This window comes from Garra rufa, chromosome 18, assembly GCF_049309525.1.
Source record: "Garra rufa chromosome 18, GarRuf1.0, whole genome shotgun sequence".
Lineage (NCBI taxonomy): Eukaryota > Metazoa > Chordata > Actinopteri > Cypriniformes > Cyprinidae > Garra > Garra rufa.
In genome coordinates this window covers 5,002,859-5,008,971 of record NC_133378.1, presented here as the reverse complement: position 1 = coordinate 5,008,971, position 6,113 = coordinate 5,002,859, and positions in this window count along the sequence as shown.

The window sequence follows — 6,113 nt, the reverse complement described above, 5'->3', positions numbered from 1 at the left end:
ATGAAAGCCGGCACTGAGCCCAGGGTATTTCACATGCAGATGCCGTCTCTGACCATCATATGACTTATGAACCTAGTCTAAACCTCCACCATGAAGTCATCAAACCAAACACGATGTGCTGAACATGCAACTCCTTTGGTCTGGAAAACAACCAGCTTTCTTTAATCTAACCACTGCAAGGTCATTCACATAATTTTAGAGTTGGGAGCTGAGAAAACATCTCAGAAATGTTATAAACATTTAGGCAACTAATCTTGGCGACAAACTTCTGGAGCAAATGCTTTCTGAAATGTAATTTATTCCTGTGAATTTTCAGCTTCATTACTCCAGTCTTCAGTGTCACATGATCTTTCAGAAATCATTCTAATATGCTGATTTGCTGCTCAAGAAACATTTCTTATTATTATCAATGATGAAAGTAGTTGTGCTGCTTAATATTTTTGTGGAAACTGTGATACATTTTTGATACATCTTTGATAAATCTTTGATTAATAAAGAGTTCAGAAGAATGAGTTTAAAGGCGCAGTATTTGAGAATAAAGTTGAAATTTTGAGAGTAAAGTCAAAATATTTTAAGAATAAAGTCAAAATTATGAGAATAAAGCCTAAATCTTTCAAAAAATAAAGTCAAAATTACGAGAATAAAGTCTAAGTGTTTTGAGAATAAAGTCAAAACATTTAGAGAATAAAGTCAAAATTATGTGAATTAATTTGTAGCAATTGTGAGATTCAAGTTATAATATTTATTCTAGCCTGACCTTGCTATACTCTAAAAGTATTATAACTTTAATTGCTGTGATTTAATTCTGGTAATTTCCACTTTATTGTTGAAATTTCGACTTTATTTTCTAAACATTTTGACTTTATTTAAAATAATTTCAACTTTATTCTCAAAGTATTTCAACTTTATTCTTGAAATTTCAACTTTATTCACAAAACCTTTTACGACTTTTTTTTTCGTAATTTTTGGGGATACTTTATTCTTAAAACATTCAAATTTATTCATGAAATTTCAACTTTATTCTTAAAACATTTTGACTTTATTCTCATAATTTCAACTTTATTCAAAAAACATTTACAACTTTATTCACATAATTTAAACTTTATTCTCAAAACATTTTGATTTTATTCTCATCATTTCAACTTTATTCTCAAAATATTTCAACTTTATTCTTGAAATTTGAACTGTATTCTTGAAATTTGAACTGTATTCTCGAAATTTCAACTTTATTCTCGAAATTTCAACTTTATTCGCAGAACATTTACGACTTTATTCTCATAATTTTGACTTTATTCTTGAAACATTTCAACTTTATTCTTGAAATTTCGACTTTATTCTCAACACATTTTGAATTTATTCTCATAATTTCAACTTTATTCTCAAAATATTTCAACTTCATTCTTGAAATTTAAACTTTATTCTCGTAATTTCGACTTTATTCACAAAACATTTACGACTTTATTCTCATAATTTCGACTTTATTCTTGAAATTTCGACTTTATTCTCAAAACATTTTGACTTAATTCTCATAATTTCAACTTTATTCTCAAAATATTTCAACTTTATTCTTAAAATTTCAACTTTATTCTTATAATTTCAACTTTATTCTCAAAGTATTTCAATTTTATTCTTGAAATGTCAACTTTATTTGTGAAATTTTGACTTTATTCTCATAATTTCAACTTTATTCTCAAAACATTTACATTTTTTTCTTGAAATGTTGACTTTATTCACAAAACATTTACAACTTTATTCTCAAAACATTTCAACTTTATTCTCGTAATTTCGACTTTATTCTCAAAACATTTTGACTTTATTCTTATAATTTCAACTTTATTCTCAATTTTATTCTTGAAATGTCAACTTTATTCTTGAAATTTTGACTTTATTCTCAAAACATTTTGACTTTATTCTCCACTAAAACACTGTCATACATTTGATCACTTCAATGCATCTTTTTTTTTTTTACATTTTTCCCAATTGTTTTTTTTTTTTTTACTTTTCTCCAATTTTTTTACATTTTACATTTTCTCCCCCAATTTATTTATTTATTTATTTATTTTATTTTTGACAGTAGTGTACAACAAATAAAAGTTGTGTTGGTTTTGTAATTCTGAATGAGCTGTCAAGGGATTGGGAGAAGCAGTCAGTTCCTACCTTTGTGTTGTGATTGATAGGATTGGAAAAACCAGTTCTTTCATTTAAGACACCATTATGAATGAAAGACAGTTCATTCAAACAAACTCCAGTCAAGATCATTCAGACGATGATAACTCAACAGACTATATCTGACAGGATCAAAGTCAACCAATAAAATCAATAAATAGGCCAGAAGTGCCTGCACAAAGGCACTTTCATCAACTACATTTAGTACGACATACAATGCGGCACATAACTAACAGACTTAATCAGCATCAGTTTTTATTAAAATTTTTAAAGTTTGCTTTGTCAAGATATGTAAATGAATAGTAATACCATTATTTACCCCTGGGTGCTATGTCAACGGTTGTACCAACACACAATGTCATGAGCACATCTCAGCTGTGCCCATATATGGCATGCATGCTTTCACCTGATAGTAAAATGACTCAGTTTTATCAGAGCTCAGGTGACCCCTCCCCTCCCCTTCCTCCTCCCCACCCATATTAGATTATGGAATGTGGCCAGCAACTTTATTTCCTTATGATTCCCATGAGCGTTGTAAGCTACTGCACAAATAGATCACTGATTCTTCACATTGCACACAGTATTTTTTTTTTAAGAATTATGAAAGCTTTCAAAATCCTATAACATAGATTTATGAACGGTGGGAAAGAATGCATGCATGTTTGTTTTTACAAATGTTTTTTGTGTGGACACACCTTAAATAAGTACCAGATGAGTTATGACTGGACCACCCGCTTGTTTTGTCATGCCTCCATCATAACTTTACAGCAATAATCTCCCAATCCACCACAAGGGTGGAGTATGGGGGATCTGGCAACCCACAGCACTGATTACATTATGTTTAGGAAAAATGATTAAAAGCTTTGAATGATCCCACACACACCCTTTAGAGGAAAGAGAGCAACAATGACATAATAAAATGATTTAAATTAATTTAATGGTTATATGTTATTAAATACTGGTAACATTTTACAGCAAGTTTCTATATGTGACCCTGGACCACAAAACCAGTCTTAACACGGGGATATTTGCAGCTATAGTTAAGAATACACTGTATGGGTCAAAATTATCGTTTTTTGTTTTTATTTTATGCCAAAAATCATTAGGATATTAAGTAAAGATCATGTTTCATGAATATATTTTGTACATTTTCTAGTCTAAACATATCAAAACCAAATTTTTGATTAATAATATGCATTGCTACTTCATTCAGACAACTATAAAGGTGATTTTCTCAATATTTAGATTTTTTTGCACCCTCAGATTCAAGATTTTCAAATATTTGTATCTCGACCAAATATTGTCCTATCCTAACAAACCATACATAAATGAAAAAGCTTATTTATCTTAATTATTCAGCCTTCAGATTTTGTATAAATCTCAATTTCAAAAATTTACCCTTATGACTGGATTTGCGGTCCAGGGTCACATTTGTTAAGATTATGAGTAACACTTTATAATAAGGTGGCATTTGTTAACATTAGTTAACTAACATGAACAAACAATTAACGATACATTTATTATACTATTTAGTAATATTTGTTAATGTTAGTTAATAAAAATACAGTCATTCATAGTTTGTTCATGTCAGTTTAGTGCATAACTAGTAATGTTAACAAACACAATGATTTTAATAATTTAGTAATAAGATTAATAAATCCTGTAGAAGTATTGTTCATTCTTAGTTCATGTTTACTAATATAGTTAACTAATGAACCTTATTGTAAAGCGTTACATATTATGAAATAGCGTAATATGCGCATTTATTATACTTACATAATGTTAATTTTTACATTTAACAAGACACTTTTGGAATCAAAAGTTGTATATGCTAATATTATTAAGGACTAGAGCTATTATGAACTCAAAATGAACAGCTGTGTTTTTAAAACTAACATAAAGATGAATAAACACTTTAAAAAAATTATTACTTATTGTTAATGTAAGTTAATGCATGAATTATCATTAACTAATGGGAACTTAATGTAAAATACCTAAATATTCAAAGAAGTCACAAATTGAAGTCACTACATTATGATTAAAATGATAAATAATTACATTAGAGTACCATACAAGACAAGGCTGATTGTAGCTATTCAGAAAAACTAAATAACTTCATAAAATAGTACTACTTCATTCATTATTAAGTTTATGGTTTCTACTAATTTTCTGTATCAGTATATAGACAATAGCAAACTGAGAGCCTGCGATTGTGAATTGGGCTCAACAACATTGATCTGCATTCTTTCACATCATTCCTCCTGTGCCTATTCAGCCTCAAACAAACACATTCCGACAGAATGGATAAGGGAGGATCGCCACAGAACACATACAGAGCCAAGCACCCTCACAAACTAGCTTTACTTTACTCAGAGTCGCCTGGGACAGTTTTGGGACCGTTTGAGGGAGTTTTAGAACTGTTTATGAGATCCTAAAGTTTCCACAGTATGAATTTATGGGAAAATAAACAAAATTGTCCTGTGTTCAAAAACACACATAAAAGCTTCTATACTAGTTTAAATCTTTTGAGTTGGCAGTTGCTGTCTAAATAAACTAAAACACAACCTACAAACCTAAAGTAAATCCTTCGGGAATGTGGGCACGATATCAGCTTTCCCTCTGAAACTCATCTTTGTGAAACTTATTTCAAACAGGTATGGGTCTAATCCAAAATGTGAATGGTTTTAAAACTACAAGGGGGTCCAGATAGGTTTCAGTGATTAGCTCATTTCTTTGTCTGTACATGTGTGTGTACTCAGGAGCCAGACTAATTGTTCCTTTGTTCACACATCCTTTTGCAGGCGTGGCAGTCAGGAAAATCCTTTCGGTGATCGGATATCACAACTAGAAAATCGTGATGGGCTAAACTTGTTTTATCTCAATTTTTTTTGTCAGCTTTTCCAGTGCAATGGTTAAGAGAGATGAGAAAGATAAGAAGAATTGCCTGCTGCAACATGAAAAGCTTTCTTCATTTATACTATGTGCCTCAAAAAAAAAAAAAAAATGAGTCGACAAATTGCAAAATATAATGATTTCTCAATACGAGTGTCTAACAAGTTTGGATTCTCTGTTAGAGTTACTCAATAATGCTTGTAAATTTCATACTACGTTGTATTTTTCTTAAATTACAGAAAGACAGCAGTTGTGTGAAAAGATTTAAAATGCATTCATTTTATACTAACTATAGTTCAAGTCTATTGACATATTTACTGAGACTTACTAAAAACTGTAATTAAACTTTATTTTGAGTACTACTTGTGCACAATTCAAATTTCTTAATATTAAGCCTAAAATGTCTTTTAATGTCACTATTGATGAGGATCGTATGATCTTTAAATAATATTGGTCTTTAAATACAAAATATTTAAAGTGTACCTAAAGTATACTTGCAATAGTTGGACTTTAGCACTACTTCTGCACAATTAAAGTGCATTAAGTACAAAATTCCAGTTTAGCAGACTTTAAATATACCAGTTTAGTACACTAAAAGTACAATTGGGGTATTTTTATTAAGTACATAACATGTTAATATATTTGTAGTATACTTAGCATGAATTAAATATATTTTAAATACATTTTAGTATTTTTTACTAGGGTATCAATCTAACAATGAGCAAATTTTTATAGCATTTATTAATCTAGGTGAATGTCAATATGTTAATATAGAAAAATGAACTATTGTTCATCATGAATACATTAAGTAATATTTGGTTTATACAACTTAAAGTAAAAATGTAGTACATTTACAAATGAACATTAACCTAAATTCATAAAAGCTTTAAAGTATTGTTTGTGCTGATGTATAAAGTTCATATTACATAATATTTTGTTAATAATGGAATCAAAAGTTCTTTTAAATAAAAAATCCCTCCAGATGTAAAGAACATTTCACTCTAATTTGAGAGAGGAAAAAAGGAGCCAGTTGTAATAACAAACTTCTTAAAGGA